The sequence below is a fragment of the Larus michahellis genome, chromosome 22 (genome assembly GCF_964199755.1).
Source record: "Larus michahellis chromosome 22, bLarMic1.1, whole genome shotgun sequence".
NCBI lineage: Eukaryota > Metazoa > Chordata > Aves > Charadriiformes > Laridae > Larus > Larus michahellis.
The window spans coordinates 2,531,995-2,551,359 of NC_133917.1; positions in this window are offsets into that span (position 1 = coordinate 2,531,995).

Genomic DNA, 19,365 nt, shown 5'->3' on the forward strand with positions numbered 1-19,365 from the left:
AATCTCCAGACATATGGCCATTTTTGTGACTGGCGCGGCGCCAAGTGGGAAAGGGTGGTTTTGAGGCTGAAGGCAGCAGGAAAGCTGCAGCCCCCTGGTCTGTGGGGCTACGCAACCGGTCCCCAAAGAGCTTTAGAACAAGGCATTGTTTTCCCTGCTGGCTCTTTGGGTGTGGGACCAATCTCCAGACATATGGCCATTTTTGTGCCTGGCGCTGCACCAAGTGGGAAAGGGTGGTTTTGAGGCTGAAGGCAGCAGGAAAGCCTGCAGCCCCCAGGTGTGTGGGTCTACGCAAGCGGTTCCCAAAGAGCTTTAGAACAAGGCATAGTTTTCCCTGCTGGCTCTTTGGGCGTGGGACCAATCTCCAGACATATGGCCATTTTTGTGCCTGGCGCTGCACCAAGTGGGAAAGGGTGGTTTTGAGGCTGAAGGCAGCAGGAAAGCCTGCAGCCCCCAGGTCTGTGGGGCCACACCAGCGGTTCCCAAAGAGCTTTAGAACAAGGCATAGTTTTCCCTGCTGGCTCTTTGGGCGTTTTACCAACCTCCAGACATATGGCCATTTTTGTGCCTGGCGCGGCGCCAAGTGGGAAAGGGTGGTTTTGAGGCTGAAGGCAGCAGGAAAGCCTGCAGCCCCCACGTCTGTGGGGCTACGCAAGCGGTTCCCAAAGAGCTTTAGAACAAGGCATAGTTTTCCCTTCTGACTCTTTGGGAGTGGGACCAGTCTCCAGACATATGGCCATTTTTATGCCTGGCGCTGCGCCAAGTGGGAAAGGGTGGTTTTGAGGCTGAAGGCAGCAGGAAGGCCTGCAGCCCCCAGGTCTGTGGGGCTACACAATCGGTTCCCAAAGAGCTTTAGAACAAGGCATAGTTTTCCCTGCTGGCTCTTTGGGCATTGGACCAATCTCCAGACATATGGCCATTTTTGTGCCTGGCGCTGCACCAAGTGGGAAAGGGTGGTTTTGAGGCTGAAGGCAGCAGGAAAGCCTGCAGCCCCCGGTCTGTGGGGCCACACCAGCGGTTCCCAAAGAGCTTTAGAACAAGGCATTGTTTTCCCTGCTGGCTCTTTGGGCGTGGGACCAATCTCCAGACATATGGCCATTTTTGTGCCTGGCGCTGCACCAAGTGGGAAAGGGTGGTTTTGAGGCTGAAGGCAGCAGGAAAGCCTGTAGCCCCCAGGTCTGTGGGGCCACACCAGCAGTTCCCAAAGAGCTTTAGAACAAGGCATTGTTTTCCCTGCTGGCTCTTTGGGCGTGGGACCAATCTCCAGACATATGGCCATTTTTCTGCCTGGCGCTGCACCAAGTGGGAAAGGGTGGTTTTGAGGCTGAAGGCAGCAGGAAAGCCTGCAGCCCCCAGGTCTGTGGGGCTACGCAAGCGGTCCCCAAAGAGCTTTAGAACAAGGCATAGTTTTCCCTGCTGCCTCTTTGGGCATGGGACCAGTCTCCAGACATATGGCCATTTTTGTGCCTGGCGCTGCACCAAGTGGGAAAGGGTGGTTTTGAGGCTGAAGGCAGCAGGAAAGCCTGCAGCCCCCAGGTGTGTGGGGCTACGCAAGCCGTTCCCAAAGAGCTTTAGAACAAGGCATAGTTTTCCCTGCTGGCTCTTTGGGTGTGGGACCAGTCTCCAGACATATGGCCATTTTTGTGCCTGGCTCGGCGCCAAGTGGGAAAGGGTGGTTTTGAGGCTGAAGGGAGCAGGAAAGCCTGCAGCCCCCAGGTCTGTGGGGCTACACAAGCGGTTCCCAAAGAGCTTTAGAACAAGGCATAGTTTTCCCTGCTGGCTCTTTGGTCGTGGGACCCATCTCCAGACATATGGCCATTTTTGTGCCTGGCGCTGCACCAAGTGGGAAAGGGTGGTTTTGAGGCTGAAGGCAGCAGGAAAGCCTGCAGCCCCCAGGTCTGTGGGGCTACACAAGCGGTTCCCAAAGAGCTTTACAACAAGGCCTAGTTTTCCCTGCTGGCTCTTTGGGCGTGGGACCAATCTCCAGACATATGGCCATTTTTGTGCCTGGCGCTGCACCAAGTAGGAAAGGGTGGTTTTGAGGCTGAAGGCAGCAGGAAAGCCTGCAGCCCCCAGGTCTGTGGGGACACAACAGCGGTTCCCTAAGAGCTTTAGAACAAGGCATAGTTTTCCCTGCTGGCTCTTTGGGCGTGGGACCAATCTCCAGACATATGGCCATTTTTCTGCCTGGCGCTGCACCAAGTGGGAAAGGGTGGTTTTGAGGCTGAAGGCAGCAGGAAAGCCTGCAGCCCCCAGGTGTGTGGGGCTACGCAATCGGTTGCCAAAGAGCTTTAGAACAAGGCATAGTTTTCCCTGCTGGCTCTTGGGGCGTGGGACCAGTCTCCAGACATATGGCCATTTTTGTGCCTGGCGCGGTGCCAAGTGGGACAGGGTGGTTTTGAGGTTCAAGGCAGCAGGAAAGCCTGCAGCCCCCAGGTCTGTGGGGCTACGCAAGCGGTTCCCTAAGAGCTTTAGAACAAGGCATAGTTTTCCCTGCTGGCTCTTTGGGTGTGGGACCAATCTCCAGACTTATGGCCATTTTTGTGCCTGGCGCTGCACCAAGTGGGAAAGGGTGGTTTTGAGGCTGAAGGCAGCAGGAAAGCCTGCAGCCCCCAGGGCTGTGGGGCTACGCAAGCGGTTCCCAAAGAGCTTTAGAACAAGGCATAGTTTTCCCTGCTGGCTCTTTGGGCGTGGGACCAATCTCCAGACATATGGCCATTTTTGTGCCTGGCGCTGCACCAAGTGGGAAAGGGTGGTTTTCAGGCTGAAGGCAGCAGGAAAGCCTGCAGCCCCCTGGTCTGTGGGGCCACACCATCAGTTCCCAAAGAGCTTTAGAACAAGGCATTGTTTTCCCTGCTGGCTCTTTGGGCGTGGGACCAATCTCCAGACATATGGCCATTTTTGTGCCTTGCGCTGCACCAAGTGGGAAAGGGTGGTTTTGAGGCTGAAGGCAGCAGGAAAGCCTGCAGCCCCCAGGTCTGTGGGGCCACACCAGCGGTTCCAAAAGACCTTTAGAACAAGGCATTGTTTTCCCTGCTGGCTCTTTGGGCGTGCGACCAATCTCCAGACATATGGCCATTTTTGTGCCTTGCGCTGCACCAAGTGGGAAAGGGTGGTTTTGAGGCTGAAGGCAGCAGGAAAGCCTGCAGCCCCCTGGTTTGTGGGGCCACACCAGCGGTTCCCAAAGAGCTTTAGAACAAGGCATTGTTTTCCCTGTTTGCTCTTTGCGCATGGGACTAATCTCCAGAAATATGGCCATTTTTCTGCCTGGCGCTGCACCAAGTGGGAAAGGGTGGTTTTGAGGCTGAAGGCAGCAGGAAAGCCTGCAGCCCCCAGGTCTGTGGGGCTACGTAAGCTGTTCCCAAAGAGCTTTAGAACAAGGCATAGTTTTCCCTGCTGGCTCTTTGGGCATGGGACCAATCTCCAGTCATATGGCCATTTTTGTGCCTGGCGCAGCGCCAAGTGGGAAAGGGTGGTTTTGAGGCTGAAGGCAGCAGGAAAGCCTGCAGCCCCCAGGGCTGTGGGTCTACGGAAGCGGTTCCCAAAGAGCTTTAGAAGAAGGCATAGTTTTCCCTGCTGGCTCTTTGGTCGTGGGACCAATCTCCAGACATATGGCCATTTTTGTGCCTGGCGCTGCACCAAGTGGGAAAGGATGGTTTTGAGGCTGAAGGCAGCAGGAAAGCCTGCAGCCCCCAGGTGTGTGGGGCCACACCAGCAGTTCCCAAAGACCTTTAGAACAAGGCATTGTTTTCCCTGCTGGCTCTTTGGGCGTGGGACCAATCTCCAGACATATGGCCATTTTTGTGCCTGGCGCTGCACCAAGTGGGAAAGGGTGGTTTTGAGGCTGAAGGCAGCAGGAAAGCCTGCAGCCCCCAGGTGTGTGGGGCTACGCAAGCGGTTCCCAAAGAGCTTTAGAACAAGGCATAGTTTTCCCTGCTGGCTCTTTGGGCATGGGACCAATCTCCAGACATATGGCCATTTTTGTGCCTGGCGCGTCGCCAAGTGGGAAAGGGTGGTTTTGAGGCTGAAGGCAGCAGGAAAGCCTGCAGCCCCCAGGTCTGTGGGGCTACACAAGCGGTTCCCAAAGAGCTTTACAACAAGGCATAGTTTTCCCTTCTGACTCTTTGGGCGTGGGACCAATCTCCAGACATATGGCCATTTTTGTGCCTGGCGCGGCGCCAAGTGGGAAAGGGTGGTTTCGAGGCTGAAGGCAGCAGGAAAGCCTGCAGCCCCCAGGTGTGTGGGGCTACGCAAGCGGTTCCCAAAGAGCTTTAGAACAAGGCATAGTTTTCCCTGCTGGCTCTTTGCGCATGGGACTAATATCCAGACATATGGCCATTTTTCTGCCTGGCGCTGCACCAAGTGGGAAAGGGTGGTTTTGAGGCTGAAGGCAGCAGGAAAGCCTGCAGCCCCCAGGTCTGTGGGGCCACAGCAGCGGTTCCCAAAGAGCTTTAGAACAAGGCATAGTATTCCCTGCTGGCTCTTTGGGCGTGGGACCAATCTCCAGACATATGGCCATTTTTCTGCCTGGCGCTGCACCAAGTGGGAAAGGGTGGTTTTGAGGCTGAAGGCAGCAGGAAAGCCTGCAGCCCCCAGGTCTGTGGGGCTACGCAAGCGGTTCCCAAAGAGCTTTAGAACAAGGCATAGTTTTCCCTGCTGGCTCTTTGGGCGTGGGACCAATCTCCAGACATATGGCCATTTTTGTGCCTGGCGCGGCACCTAGTGGGAAAGGGTGGTTTTGAGGCTGAAGGCAGCAGGAAAGCCTGCAGCCCCCAGGTCTGTGGGGCCACACCAGCAGTTCCCAAAGAGCTTTAGAACAAGGCATTGTTTTCTCTGCTGGCTCTTTGGGCGTGGGACCAATCCCCAGACATATGGCCATTTTTGTGCCTGGCGCTGCACCAAGTGGGAAAGGGTGGTTTTGAGGCTGAAGGCAGCAGGAAAGCCTGCAGCCCCCAGGTGTGTGGGGCTACGCAAGCGGTTCCCAAAGAGCTTTAGAACAAGGCATAGTTTTCCCTGCTGGCTCTTTGGGCATGGGACCAATCTCCAGACATATGGCCATTTTTGTGCCTTGCGCTGCACCAAGTGGGAAAGGGTGGTTTTGAGGCTGAAGGCAGCAGGAAAGCCTGCAGCCCCCTGGTCTGTGGGGCCACACCAGCGGTTCCCAAAGAGCTTTACAACAAGGCATTGTTTTCCCTGCTGGCTCTTTGCGCATGGGACTAATATCCAGACATATGGCCATTTTTCTGCCTGGCGCTGCACCAAGTGGGAAAGGGTGGTTTTGAGGCTGAAGGCAGCAGGAAAGCCTGCAGCCCCCAGGTGTGTGGGGCTACGCAAGCGGTTCCCAAAGAGCTTTAGAACAAGGCATAGTTTTCCCTGCTGGCTCTTTGGCCGTGGGACCAATCTCCAGACATATGGCCATTTTTGTGCCTGGCGCGGCACCAAGTGGGAAAGGGTGGTTTTGAGGCTGAAGGCAGCAGGAAAGCCTGCAGCCCCCTGGTCTGTGGGACCACACCAGCGGTTCCCAAAGAGCTTTAGAACAAGGCATTGTTTTCTCTGCTGGCTCTTTGGGCGTGGGACCAATCTCCAGACATATGGCCATTTTTCTGCCTGGCGCTGCACCAAGTGGGAAAGGGTGGTTTTGAGGCTGAAGGCAGCAGGAAAGCCTGCAGCCCCCAGGTCTGTGGGGCTACGCAAGCGGTTCCCAAAGAGCTTTAGAACAAGGCATAGTTTTCCCTGCTGGCTCTTTGGGCGTGGGACCAATCTCCAGACATATGGCCATTTTTGTGCCTGGCGCTGCACCAAGTGGGAAAGGGTGGTTTTGAGGCTGAAGGCAGCAGGAAAGCCTGCAGCCCCCTGGTCTGTGGGGCCACACCAGCGGTTCCCAAAGAGCTTTAGAACAAGGCATAGTTTTCCCTGCTGGCTCTTTGGGCGTTTTACCAACCTCCAGACATATGCCCATTTTTGTGCCTGGCGCGGCGCCAAGTGGGAAAGGGTGGTTTTGAGGCTGAAGGCAGCAGGAAAGCCTGCAGCCCCCAGGTGTGTGGGGCTTCGCAAGCGGTTCCCAAAGAGCTTTAGAACAAGGCATAGTTTTCCCTTCTGACTCTTTGGGAGTGGTACCAGTCTCCAGACAAATGGCCATTTTTGTGCCTGGCGCTGCACCAAGTGGGAAAGGGTGGTTTTGAGGCTGAAGGCAGCAGGAAAGCCTGCAGCCCCCAGGTCTGTGGGGCCACACCAGCGGTTCCCAAAGAGCTTTAGAACAAGGCATAGTTTTCCCTGCTGGCTCTTTGGGCGTGCGACCAATCTCCAGACATATGGCCATTTTTGTGCCTGGCGCGGCGCCAAGTGGGAAAGGGTGGTTTTGAGGCTGAAGGCAGCAGGAAAGCCTGCAGCCCCCACGTCTGTGGGGCTACGCAAGCGGTTCCCAAAGAGCTTTAGAACAAGGCATAGTTTTCCCTTCTGACTCTTTGGGAGTGGGACCAGTCTCCAGACATATGGCCATTTTTGTGCCTGGCGCTGCACCAAGTGGGAAAGGGTGGTTTTGAGGTTGAAGGCAGCAGGAAGGCCTGCAGCCCCCAGGTCTGTGGGGCTACGCAAGCGGTTCCCAAAGAGCTTTAGAACAAGGCATAGTTTTCCCTGCTGGCTCGTTCCGCATGCGACCAATCTCCAGACGTATGGCCATTTTTGTGCCTGGCGCTGCACCAAGTGGGAAAGGGTGGTTTTGAGGTTGAAGGCAGCAGGAAAGCCTGCAGCCCCCAGGTGTGTGGGGCTACGCAAGCGGTCCCCAAAGAGCTTTAGAACAAGGCATAGTTTTCCCTGCTGGCTCTTTGGGCGTGGGACTAATCTCCAGACATATGGCCATTTTTATGCCTGGCGCTGCACCAAGTGGGAAAGGGTGGTTTTGAGGCTGAAGGCAGCAGGAAAGCCTGCAGCCCCCAGGTGTGTGGGGCTACGCAAGCGGTTGCCAAAGAGCTTTAGAACAAGGCATAGTTTTCCCTGCTGGCTCTTTGGGCGTGGGACCAATCTCCAGACATATGGCCATTTTTGTGCCTGGCGCTGCACCAAGTGGGAAAGGGTGGTTTTGAGGCTGAAGGCAGCAGGAAAGCCTGCAGCCCCCAGGTCTGTGGGGCCACACCAGCGGTTCCCAAAGAGCTTTAGAACAAGGCATAGTATTCCCTGCTGGCTCTTTGGGCGTGGGACCAATCTCCAGACATATGGCCATTTTTGTGCCTGGCGCGGCGCCAAGTGGGAAAGGGTGGTTTTGAGGCTGAAGGCAGCAGGAAAGCCTGCAGCCCCCATGTCTGTGGGGCTACGCAAGCGGTTCCCAAAGAGCTTTAGAACAAGGAATAGTTTTCCCTTCTGACTCTTTGGGAGTGGGACCAGTCTCCAGACATATGGCCATTTTTGTGCCTGGCGCTGCGCCAAGTGGGAAAGGGTGGTTTTGAGGTTGAAGGCAGCAGGAAGGCCTGCAGCCCCCAGGTCTGTGGGGCTACGCAAGCGGTTCGCAAAGAGCTTTAGAACAAGGCATAGTTTTCCCTGCTGGCTCTTTCCGCATGCGACCAATCTCCAGACATATGGCCATTTTTGTGCCTGGCGCTGCACCAAGTGGGAAAGGGTGGTTTTGAGGATGAAGGCAGCAGGAAAGCCTGCAGCCCCCAGGTGTGTGGGGCTACGCAATCGGTTCCCAAAGAGCTTTAGAACAAGGCATAGTTTTCCCTGCTGGCTCTTTGGGCGTGGGACCAATCTCCAGACATATGGCCATTTTTGTGCCTGGCGCTGCACCAAGTGGGAAAGGGTGGTTTTGAGGCTGAAGGCAGCAGGAAAGCCTGCAGCCCCCTGGTCTGTGGGGCCACACCAGCGGTTCCCAAAGAGCTTTAGAACAAGGCATAGTTTTCCCTGCTGGCTCTTTGGGCGTGGGACCAATCTCCAGACATATGGCCATTTTTGTGCCTGGCGCTGCACCAAGTGGGAAAGGGTGGTTTTCAGGCTGAAGGCAGCAGGAAAGCCTGCAGCCCCCAGGTGTGTGGGGCCACACCAGCGGTTCCCAAAGAGCTTTAGAACAAGGCATAGTTTTCCCTGCTGGCTCTTTGGGCGTTTTACCAACCTCCAGACATATGCCCATTTTTGTGCCTGGCGCGGCGCCAAGTGGGAAAGGGTGGTTTTGAGGCTGAAGGCAGCAGGAAAGCCTGCAGCCCCCAGGTGTGTGGGGCTTCGCAAGCGGTTCCCAAAGAGCTTTAGAACAAGGCATAGTTTTCCCTTCTGACTCTTTGGGAGTGGTACCAGTCTCCAGACAAATGGCCATTTTTGTGCCTGGCGCTGCACCAAGTGGGAAAGGGTGGTTTTGAGGCGGAAGGCAGCAGGAAAGCCTGCAGCCCCCTGGTCTGTGGGGCCACACCAGCGGTTCCCAAAGAGCTTTAGAACAAGGCATTGTTTTCCCTGCTGGCTCTTTGGGCGTGGGACTAATCTCCAGACATATGGCCATTTTTATGCCTGGCGCTGCACCAAGTGGGAAAGGGTGGTTTTGAGGCTGAAGGCAGCAGGAAAGCCTGCAGCCCCCAGGTCTGTGGGGCTACGCAAGCGGTTGCCAAAGAGCTTTAGAACAAGGCATAGTTTTCCCTGCTGGCTCTTTGGGCGTGGGACCAATCTCCAGACATATGCCCATTTTTGTGCCTGGCGCTGCACCAAGTGGGAAAGGGTGGTTTTGAGGTTGAAGGCAGCAGGAAAGCCTGCAGCCCCCAGGTGTGTGGGGCTACGCAAGCGGTCCCCAAAGAGCTTTAGAACAAGGCATAGTTTTCCCTGCTGGCTCTTTCCTCATGCGACCAATCTCCAGACATATGGCCATTTTTGTGCCTGGCGCTGCACCAAGTGGGAAAGGGTGGTTTTGAGGATGAAGGCAGCAGGAAAGCCTGCAGCCCCCAGGTCTGTGGGGCTAATCAAGCGGTTCCCAAAGAGCTTTAGAACAAGGCATAGTTTTCCCTGCTGGCTCTTTGCGCATGGGACTAATCTCCAGACATATGGCCATTTTTATGCCTGGCGCTGCACCAAGTGGGAAAGGGTGGTTTTGAGGCTGAAGGCAGCAGGAAAGCCTGCAGCCCCCTGGTCTGTGGGGCCACACCAGCGGTTCCCAAAGAGCTTTAGAACAAGGCATAGTTTTCCCTGCTGGCTCTTTGGGCGTGGGACCAATCTCCAGACATAGGGCCATTTTTGTGCCTGGCGCTGCACCAAGTGGGAAAGGGTGGTTTTGAGGCTGAAGGCAGCAGGAAAGCCTGCAGCCCCCAGGTGTGTGGGGCCAAACCAGCGGTTCCCAAAGAGCTTTAGAACAAGGCATAGTTTTCCCTGCTGGCTCTTTGGGCGTTTTACCAACCTCCAGACATATGGCCATTTTTGTGCCTGGGGCGGCGCCAAGTGGGAAAGGGTGGTTTTGAGGCTGAAGGCAGCAGGAAAGCCTGCAGCCCCCAGGTGTGTGGGGCTTCGCAAGCGGTTCCCAAAGAGCTTTAGAACAAGGCATAGTTTTCCCTTCTGACTCTTTGGGAGTGGCACCAGTCTCCAGACATATGGCCATTTTTATGCCTGGCGCGGCGCCAGTTGGGAAAGGGTGGTTTTGAGGCTGAAGGCAGCAGGAAGGCCTGCAGCCCCCAGGTCTGTGGGGCTACACAAGCGGTTCCCAAAGAGCTTTAGAACAAGGCATAGTTTTCCCTGCTGGCTCTTTGGGCATGGGACCAATCTCCAGACATATGGCCATTTTTGTGCCTGGCGCTGCACCAAGTGGGAAAGGGTGGTTTTGAGGCTGAAGGCAGCAGGAAAGCCTGCAGCCCCCACGTCTGTGGGGCCACACCAGCGGTTCCCAAAGAGCTTTAGAACAAGGCATTGTTTTCCCTGCTGGCTCTTTGGGCGTGCGACCAATCTCCAGACATATGGCCATTTTTGTGCCTGGCGCTGCACCAAGTGGGAAAGGGTGGTTTTGAGGCTGAAGGCAGCAGGAAAGCCTGTAGCCCCCAGGTCTGTGGGGCCACACCAGCAGTTCCCAAAGAGCTTTAGAACAAGGCATAGTTTTCCCTGCTGGCTCTTTGGGCATGGGACCAATCTCCAGACATATGGCCATTTTTGTGCCTGGCGCTGCACCAAGTGGGAAAGGGTGGTTTTGAGGTTGAAGGCAGCAGGAAAGCCTACAGCCCCCAGGTGTGTGGGGTTACGCAAGCGGTTCCCAAAGAGCTTTAGAACAAGGCATAGTTTTCCCTGCTGGCTCTTTGGGCGTGGGACCAATCCCCAGACATATGGCCATTTTCGTGCCTGGCGCGGCGCCAAGTGGGAAAGGGTGGTTTTGAGGCTGAAGGCAGCAGGAAAGCCTGCAGCCCCCAGGTCTGTGGGGCTACACAAGCGGTTCCCAAAGAGCTTTACAACAAGGCATAGTTTTCCCTGCTGGCTCTTTGGGCGTGGGACCCATCTCCAGACATATGGCCATTTTTGTGCCTGGCGCTGCACCAAGTGGGAAAGGGTGGTTTTAAGGCTGAAGGCAGCAGGAAAGCCTGCAGCCCCCAGGTCTGTGGGGCCACACCAGCGGTTCCCAAAGAGCTTTAGAACAAGGCATAGTTTTCCCTGCTGGCTCTTTGGGCGTGCGACCAATCTCCAGACATATGGCCATTTTTCTGCCTGGCGCGGCGCAAAGTGGGAAAGGGTGGTTTTGAGGCTGAAGGCAGCAGGAAAGCCTGCAGCCCCCAGGTCTGTGGGGCTACGCAAGCGGTTCCCAAAGAGCTTTAGAACAAGGCATAGTTTTCCCTTCTGACTCTTTGGGAGTGGTACCAGTCTCCAGACATATGGCCATTTTTGTGCCTGGCGCTGCACCAAGTGGGAAAGGGTGGTTTTGAGGTTGAAGGCAGCAGGAAGGCCTGCAGCCCCCAGGTCTGTGGGGCTACGCAAGCGGTTCCCAAAGAGCTTTAGAACAAGGCATAGTTTTCCCTGCTGGCTCTTTCCGCATGCGACCAATCTCCAGACATATGGCCATTTTTGTGCCTGGCGCTGCACCAAGTGGGAAAGGGTGGTTTTGAGGCGGAAGGCAGCAGGAAAGCCTGCAGCCCCCTGGTCTGTGGGGCCACACCAGCGGTTCCCAAAGAGCTTTAGAACAAGGCATTGTTTTCCCTGCTGGCTCTTTGGGCGTGGGACTAATCTCCAGACATATGGCCATTTTTATGCCTGGCGCTGCACCAAGTGGGAAAGGGTGGTTTTGAGGCTGAAGGCAGCAGGAAAGCCTGCAGCCCCCAGGTCTGTGGGGCTACGCAAGCGGTTGCCAAAGAGCTTTAGAACAAGGCATAGTTTTCCCTGCTGGCTCTTTGGGCGTGGGACCAATCTCCAGACATATGCCCATTTTTGTGCCTGGCGCTGCACCAAGTGGGAAAGGGTGGTTTTGAGGTTGAAGGCAGCAGGAAAGCCTGCAGCCCCCAGGTGTGTGGGGCTACGCAAGCGGTCCCCAAAGAGCTTTAGAACAGGCATAGTTTTCCCTGCTGGCTCTTTGGGCGTGGGACCAATCTCCAGACATATGGCCATTTTTGTGCCTGGCGCTGCACCAAGTGGGAAAGGGTGGTTTTGAGGCTGAAGGCAGCAGGAAAGCCTGAAGCCCCCAGGTCTGTGGGGCTACGCAAGCGGTTCCCAAAGAGCTTTAGAACAAGGCATAGTTTTCCCTGCTGGCTCTTTGGGCGTGGGACCAATCTCCAGACATATGGCCATTTTTGTGCCTGGCGCGGCGCCAAGTGGGAAAGGGTGGTTTTGAGGCTGAAGGCAGCAGGAAAGCCTGCAGCCCCCATGTCTGTGGGGCTACGCAAGCGGTTCCCAAAGAGCTTTAGAACAAGGAATAGTTTTCCCTTCTGACTCTTTGGGAGTGGGACCAGTCTCCAGACATATGGCCATTTTTGTGCCTGGCGCTGCGCCAAGTGGGAAAGGGTGGTTTTGAGGTTGAAGGCAGCAGGAAGGCCTGCAGCCCCCAGGTCTGTGGGGCTACGCAAGCGGTTCGCAAAGAGCTTTAGAACAAGGCATAGTTTTCCCTGCTGGCTCTTTCCGCATGCGACCAATCTCCAGACATATGGCCATTTTTGTGCCTGGCGCTGCACCAAGTGGGAAAGGGTGGTTTTGAGGATGAAGGCAGCAGGAAAGCCTGCAGCCCCGTGGTCTGTGGGGCCACACCAGCGGTTCCCAAAGAGCTTTAGAACAAGGCATAGTTTTCCCTGCTGGCTCTTTGCGCATGGGACTAATCTCCAGACATATGGCCATTTTTATGCCTGGCGCTGCACCAAGTGGGAAAGGGTGGTTTTGAGGCTGAAGGCAGCAGGAAAGCCTGCAGCCCCCAGGTGTGTGGGGCTACGCAATCGGTTCCCAAAGAGCTTTAGAACAAGGCATAGTTTTCCCTGCTGGCTCTTTGGGCGTGGGACCAATCTCCAGACATATGGCCATTTTTGTGCCTGGCGCTGCACCAAGTGGGAAAGGGTGGTTTTGAGGCTGAAGGCAGCAGGAAAGCCTGCAGCCCCCTGGTCTGTGGGGCCACACCAGCGGTTCCCAAAGAGCTTTAGAACAAGGCATAGTTTTCCCTTCTGGCTCTTTCGACGTGCGACCAATCTCCAGACATATGGCCATTTTTGTGCCTGGCGCGGCGCCAAGTGGGAAAGGGTGGTTTTGAGGCTGAAGGCAGCAGGAAAGCCTGCAGCCCCCTGGTCTGTGGGGCCACACCAGCGGTTCCCAAAGAGCTTTAGAACAAGGCATTGTTTTCCCTGCTGGCTCTTTGCGCATGGGACCAATCTCCAGACATATGGCCATTTTTGTGCCTGGCGCTGCACCAAGTGGGAAAGGGTGGTTTTGAGGCTGAAGGCAGCAGGAAAGCCTACAGCCCCCAGGTGTGTGGGGCTACGCAAGCGGTTCCCAAAGAGCTTTAGAACAAGGCATAGTTTTCCCTGCTGGCTCTTTGGGCGTGGGACCAATCCCCAGACATATGGCCATTTTCGTGCCTGGCGCGGCGCCAAGTGGGAAAGGGTGGTTTTGAGGCTGAAGGCAGCAGGAAAGCCTGCAGCCCCCAGGTCTGTGGGGCTACGCAAGCGGTTCCCAAAGAGCTTTACAACAAGGCATAGTTTTCCCTGCTGGCTCTTTGGGCGTGGGACCCATCTCCAGACATATGGCCATTTTTGTGCCTGGCGCTGCACCAAGTGGGAAAGGGTGGTTTTAAGGCTGAAGGCAGCAGGAAAGCCTGCAGCCCCCAGGTCTGTGGGGCCACACCAGCGGTTCCCAAAGAGCTTTAGAACAAGGCATAGTTTTCCCTGCTGGCTCTTTGGGCGTGCGACCAATCTCCAGACATATGGCCATTTTTCTGCCTGGCGCGGCGCAAAGTGGGAAAGGGTGGTTTTGAGGCTGAAGGCAGCAGGAAAGCCTGCAGCCCCCAGGTCTGTGGGGCTACGCAAGCGGTTCCCAAAGAGCTTTAGAACAAGGCATAGTTTTCCCTTCTGACTCTTTGGGAGTGGGACCAGTCTCCAGACATATGGCCATTTTTGTGCCTGGCGCTGCACCAAGTGGGAAAGGGTGGTTTTGAGGTTGAAGGCAGCAGGAAGGCCTGCAGCCCCCAGGTCTGTGGGGCTACGCAAGCGGTTGCCAAAGAGCTTTAGAACAAGGCATAGTTTTCCCTGCTGGCTCTTTGGGCGTGGGACCAATCTCCAGACATATGGCCATTTTTGTGCCTGGCGCTGCACCAAGTGGGAAAGGGTGGTTTTGAGGTTGAAGGCAGCAGGAAAGCCTGCAGCCCCCTGGTCTGTGGGGCTACGCAAGCGGTCCCCAAAGAGCTTTAGAACAAGGCATAGTTTTCCCTGCTGGCTCTTTGGGCGTGGGACCAATCTCCAGACATATGGCCATTTTTGTTCCTGGCGCTGCACCAAGTGGGAAAGGGTGGTTTTGAGGCTGAAGGCAGCAGGAAAGCCTGAAGCCCCCAGGTCTGTGGGGCTACGCAAGCGGTTCCCAAAGAGCTTTAGAACAAGGCATAGTTTTCCCTGCTGGCTCTTTGGGCGTGGGACCAATCTCCAGACATATGGCCATTTTTGTGCCTGGCGCTGCACCAAGTTGGAAAGGGTGGTTTTGAGGCTGAAGGCAGCAGGAAAGCCTGCAGCCCCCAGGTCTGTGGGGCCACACCAGCGGTTCCCAAAGAGCTTTAGAACAAGGCATAGTATTCCCTGCTGGCTCTTTGGGCGTGCGACCAATCTCCAGACATATGGCCATTTTTGTGCCTGGCGCGGCGCCAAGTGGGAAAGGGTGGTTTTGAGGCTGAAGGCAGCAGGAAAGCCTGCAGCCCCCATGTCTGTGGGGCTACGCAAGCGGTTCCCAAAGAGCTTTAGAACAAGGAATAGTTTTCCCTTCTGACTCTTTGGGAGTGGGACCAGTCTCCAGACATATGGCCATTTTTGTGCCTGGCGCTGCGCCAAGTGGGAAAGGGTGGTTTTGAGGTTGAAGGCAGCAGGAAGGCCTGCAGCCCCCAGGTCTGTGGGGCTACGCAAGCGGTTCGCAAAGAGCTTTAGAACAAGGCATAGTTTTCCCTGCTGGCTCTTTCCGCATGCGACCAATCTCCAGACATATGGCCATTTTTGTGCCTGGCGCTGCACCAAGTGGGAAAGGGTGGTTTTGAGGATGAAGGCAGCAGGAAAGCCTGCAGCCCCCTGGTCTGTGGGGCCACACCAGCGGTTCCCAAAGAGCTTTAGAACAAGGCATAGTTTTCCCTGCTGGCTCTTTGGGCGTGGGACCAATCTCCAGACATATGGCCATTTTTATGCCTGGCGCTGCACCAAGTGGGAAAGGGTGGTTTTGAGGCTGAAGGCAGCAGGAAAGCCTGCAGCCCCCAGGTGTGTGGGGCTACGCAAGCGGTTCCCAAAGAGCTTTAGAACAAGGCATAGTTTTCCCTGCTGGCTCTTTGGGCGTGGGACCAATCTCCAGACATATGGCCATTTTTGTGCCTGGCGCGGCGCCAAGTGGGAAAGGGTGGTTTTGAGGCTGAAGGCAGCAGGAAAGCCTGCAGCCCCCTGGTCTGTGGTGCCACACCAGCGGTTCCCAAAGAGCTTTAGAACAAGGCATAGTTTTCCCTTCTGGCTCTTTCGACGTGCGACCAATCTCCAGACATATGGCCATTTTTGTGCCTGGCGCGGCGCCAAGTGGGAAAGGGTGGTTTTGAGGCTGAAGGCAGCAGGAAAGCCTGCAGCCCCCAGGTCTGTGGGGCTACGCAAGCGGTTCCCAAAGAGCTTTAGAACAAGGCATAGTTTTCCCTTCTGACTCTTTGGGAGTGGGACCAGTCTCCAGACATATGGCCATTTTTGTGCCTGGCGCTGCACCAAGTGGGAAAGAGTGGTTTTGAGGTTGAAGGCAGCAGGAAGGCCTGCAGCCCCCAGCTCTGTGGGGCTACGCAAGCCGTTCCCAAAGAGCATTAGAACAAGGCATAGTTTTCCCTGCTGGCTCTTTCCGCATGCGACCAATCTCCATACATATGGCCATTTTTCTGCCTGGCGTTGCACCAAGTGGGAAAGGGTGGTTTTGAGGCTGAAGGCAGCAGGAAAGCCTGCAGCCCCCAGGTGTGTGGGGCCACACCAGCGGTTCCCAAAGAGCTTTAGAACAAGGCATTGTTTTCCCTGCTGGCTCTTTGCGCATGGGACTAATCTCCAGACATATGGCCATTTTTCTGCCTGGCGCTGCACCAAGTGGGAAAGGGTGGTTTTGAGGCTGAAGGCAGCAGGAAAGCCTGCAGCCCCCAGGTCTGTGGGGCTACGCAAGCAGTTACCAAAGAGCTTTAGAACAAGGCATAGTTTTCCCTGCTGGCTCTTTGGGCGTGGGACCAATCTCCAGACATATGGCCATTTTTGTGCCTGGCGCTGCACCAAGTGGGAAAGGGTGGTTTTGAGGCTGAAGGCAGCAGGAAAGCCTGCAGCCCCCAGGTCTGTGGGGCTACGCAAGCGGTTGCCAAAGAGCTTTAGAACAAGGCATAGTTTTCCCTGCTGGCTCTTTGGGCGTGGGACCAATCTCCAGACATATGGCCATTTTTGTGCCTGGCGCTGCACCAAGTGGGAAAGGGTGGTTTTGAGGTTGAAGGCAGCAGGAAAGCCTGCAGCCCCCTGGTCTGTGGGGCTACGCAAGCGGTCCCCAAAGAGCTTTAGAACAAGGCATAGTTTTCCCTGCTGGCTCTTTGGGCGTGGGACCAATCTCCAGACATATGGCCATTTTTGTGCCTGGCGCTGCACCAAGTGGGAAAGGGTGGTTTTGAGGCTGAAGGCAGCAGGAAAGCCTGCAGCCCCCAGGTCTGTGGGGCTACGCAAGCGGTTCCCAAAATGCTTTAGAACAAGGCATAGTTTTCCCTGCTGGCTCTTTGGGCGTGGGACCAATCTCCAGACATATGGCCATTTTTGTGCCTGGCGCTGCACCAAGTGGGAAAGGGTGGTTTTGAGGCTGAAGGCAGCAGGAAAGCCTGCAGCCCCCAGGTCTGTGGGGCCACACCAGCGGTTCCCAAAGAGCTTTAGAACAAGGCATAGTATTCCCTGCTGGCTCTTTGGGCGTGCGACCAATCTCCAGACATATGGCCATTTTTGTGCCTGGCGCGGCGCCAAGTGGGAAAGGGTGGTTTTGAGGCTGAAGGCAGCAGGAAAGCCTGCAGCCCCCATGTCTGTGGGGCTACGCAAGCGGTTCCCAAAGAGCTTTAGAACAAGGAATAGTTTTCCCTTCTGACTCTTTGGGAGTGGGACCAGTCTCCAGACATATGGCCATTTTTGTGCCTGGCGCTGCGCCAAGTGGGAAAGGGTGGTTTTGAGGTTGAAGGCAGCAGGAAGGCCTGCAGCCCCCAGGTCTGTGGGGCTACGCAAGCGGTTCGCAAAGAGCTTTAGAACAAGGCATAGTTTTCCCTGCTGGCTCTTTCCGCATGCGACCAATCTCCAGACATATGGCCATTTTTGTGCCTGGCGCTGCACCAAGTGGGAAAGGGTGGTTTTGAGGCTGAAGGCAGCAGGAGAGCCTGCAGCCCCCAGGTGTGTGGGGCCACACCAGCGGTTCCCAAAGAGCTTTAGAACAAGGCATAGTTTTCCCTGCTGGCTCTTTGGGCGTGGGACCAATCTCCAGACATATGGCCATTTTTGTGCCTGGCGCTGCACCAAGTGGGAAAGTGTGGTTTGAGGCTGAAGGCAGCAGGAAAGCCTGCAGCCCCCTGGTCTGTGGGGCCACACCAGCGGTTCCCAAAGAGCTTTAGAACAAGGCATTGTTTTCCCTGCTGGCTCTTTGGGTGTGGGACCAATCTCCAGACATATGGCCATTTTTCTGCCTGGCGCTGCACCAAGTGGGAAAGGGTGGTTTTGAGGCTGAAGGCAGCAGGAAAGCCTGCAGCCCCCTGGTCTGTGGGGCTACGCAAGCAGTTACCAAAGAGCTTTAGAACAAGGCATAGTTTTCCCTGCTGGCTCTTTGGGCGTGGGACCAATCTCCAGACATATGGCCATTTTTGTGCCTGGCGCTGCACCAAGTGGGAAAGGGTGGTTTTGAGGCTGAAGGCAGCAGGAAAGCCTGCAGCCCCCTGGTCTGTGGGGCCACACCAGCAGTTCCCAAAGAGCTTTAGAACAAGGCATTGTTTTCCCTGCTGGCTCTTTGGGCGTGGGACCAATCTCCAGACATATGGCCATTTTTCTGCCTGGCGCTGCACCAAGTGGGAAAGGGTGGTTTTGAGGTTGAAGGCAGCAGGAAAGCCTGCAGCCCCCACGTCTGTGGGGCTACGCAAGCGGTCCCCAAAGAGCTTTAGAACAAGGCATAGTTTTCCCTGCTGGCTCTTTGGGCATGGGACCAATCTCCAGACATATGGCCATTTTTGTGCCTGGCGCTGCACCAAGTGGGAAAGGGTGGTTTTGAGGCTGAAGGCAGCAGGAAAGGCTGCAGCCCCCAGGTCTGTGGGGCTACGCAAGCGGTTCCGAATGAGCTTTAGAACAAGGCATAGTTTTCCCTGCTGGCTCTTTGGGCGTGGGACCAATCTCCAGACATATGGCCATTTTTGTGCCTGGCACTGCACCAAGTGGGAAAGGGTGGTTTTGAGGCTGAAGGCAGCAGGAAAGCCTGCAGCCCCCAGGTCTGTGGGGCCACACCAGCAGTTCCCAAAGAGCTTTAGAACAAGGCATTGTTTTCCCTGCTGGCTCTTTGGGCGTGGGACCAATCTCCAGACATATGGCCATTTTTCTGCCTGGCGCTGCACCAAGTGGGAAAGGGTGGTTTTGAGGTTGAAGGCAGCAGGAAAGCCTGCAGCCCCCATGTCTGTGGGGCTACGCAAGCGGTTCCCAAAGAGCTTTAGAACAAGGCATAGTTTTCCCTTCTGACTCTTTGCGCATGGGACCAATCTCCAGACATATGGCCATTTTTGTGCCTGGCGCTGCACCAAGTGGGAAAGGGTGGTTTTGAGGCTGAAGGCAGCAGGAAAGCCTGCAGCCCCCAGGTCTGTGGGGCCACACCAGCAGTTCCCAAAGAGCTTTAGAACAAGGCATAGTTTCCCCTGCTGGCTCTTTGGGCGTGGGACCAATCTCCAGACATATGGCCATTTTTGTGCCTGGCGCTGCACCAGGTGGGAAAGGGTGGTTTTGAGGTTGAAGGCAGTAGGAAAGCCTGCAGCCCCCAGGTCTGTGGGGCTACGCAAGCGGTCCCCAAAGAGCTTTAGAACAAGGCATAGTTTTCCCTGCTGGCTCTTTGGGCATGGGACCAATCTCCAGACATATGGCCATTTTTGTGCCTGGCGCTGCGCCAAGTGGGAAAGGGTGGTTTTGAGGCTGAAGGCAGCAGGAAAGCCTGCAGCCCCCAGCTGTGTGGGGCTACGCAAGCGGTTCCCAAATAGCTTTAGAACAAGGCATAGTATTCCCTGCTAGCTCTTTGGGCGTGCGACCAATCTCCAGACATATGGCCATTTTTGTGCCTGGCGCGGCGCCAAGTGGGAAAGGGTGGTTTTGAGGCTGAAGGCAGCAGGAAAGCCTGCAGCCCCCAGGTGTGTGGGGCTACGCAAGCGGTTCCCAAAGAGCTTTAGAACAAGGAATAGTTTTCCCTTCTGACTCTTTGGGAGTGGGACCAGTCTCCAGACATATGGCCATTTTTGTGCCTGGCGCTGCGCCAAGTGGGAAAGGGTGGTTTTGAGGTTGAAGGCAGCAGGAAGGCCTGCAGCCCCCAGGTCTGTGGGGCTACGCAAGCGGTTCGCAAAGAGCTTTAGAACAAGGCATAGTTTTCCCTGCTGGCTCTTTCCGCATGCGACCAATCTCCAGACATATGGCCATTTTTGTGCCTGGCGCTGCACCAAGTGGGAAAGGGTGGTTTTGAGGATGAAGGCAGCAGGAAAGCCTGCAGCCCCGTGGTCTGTGGGGC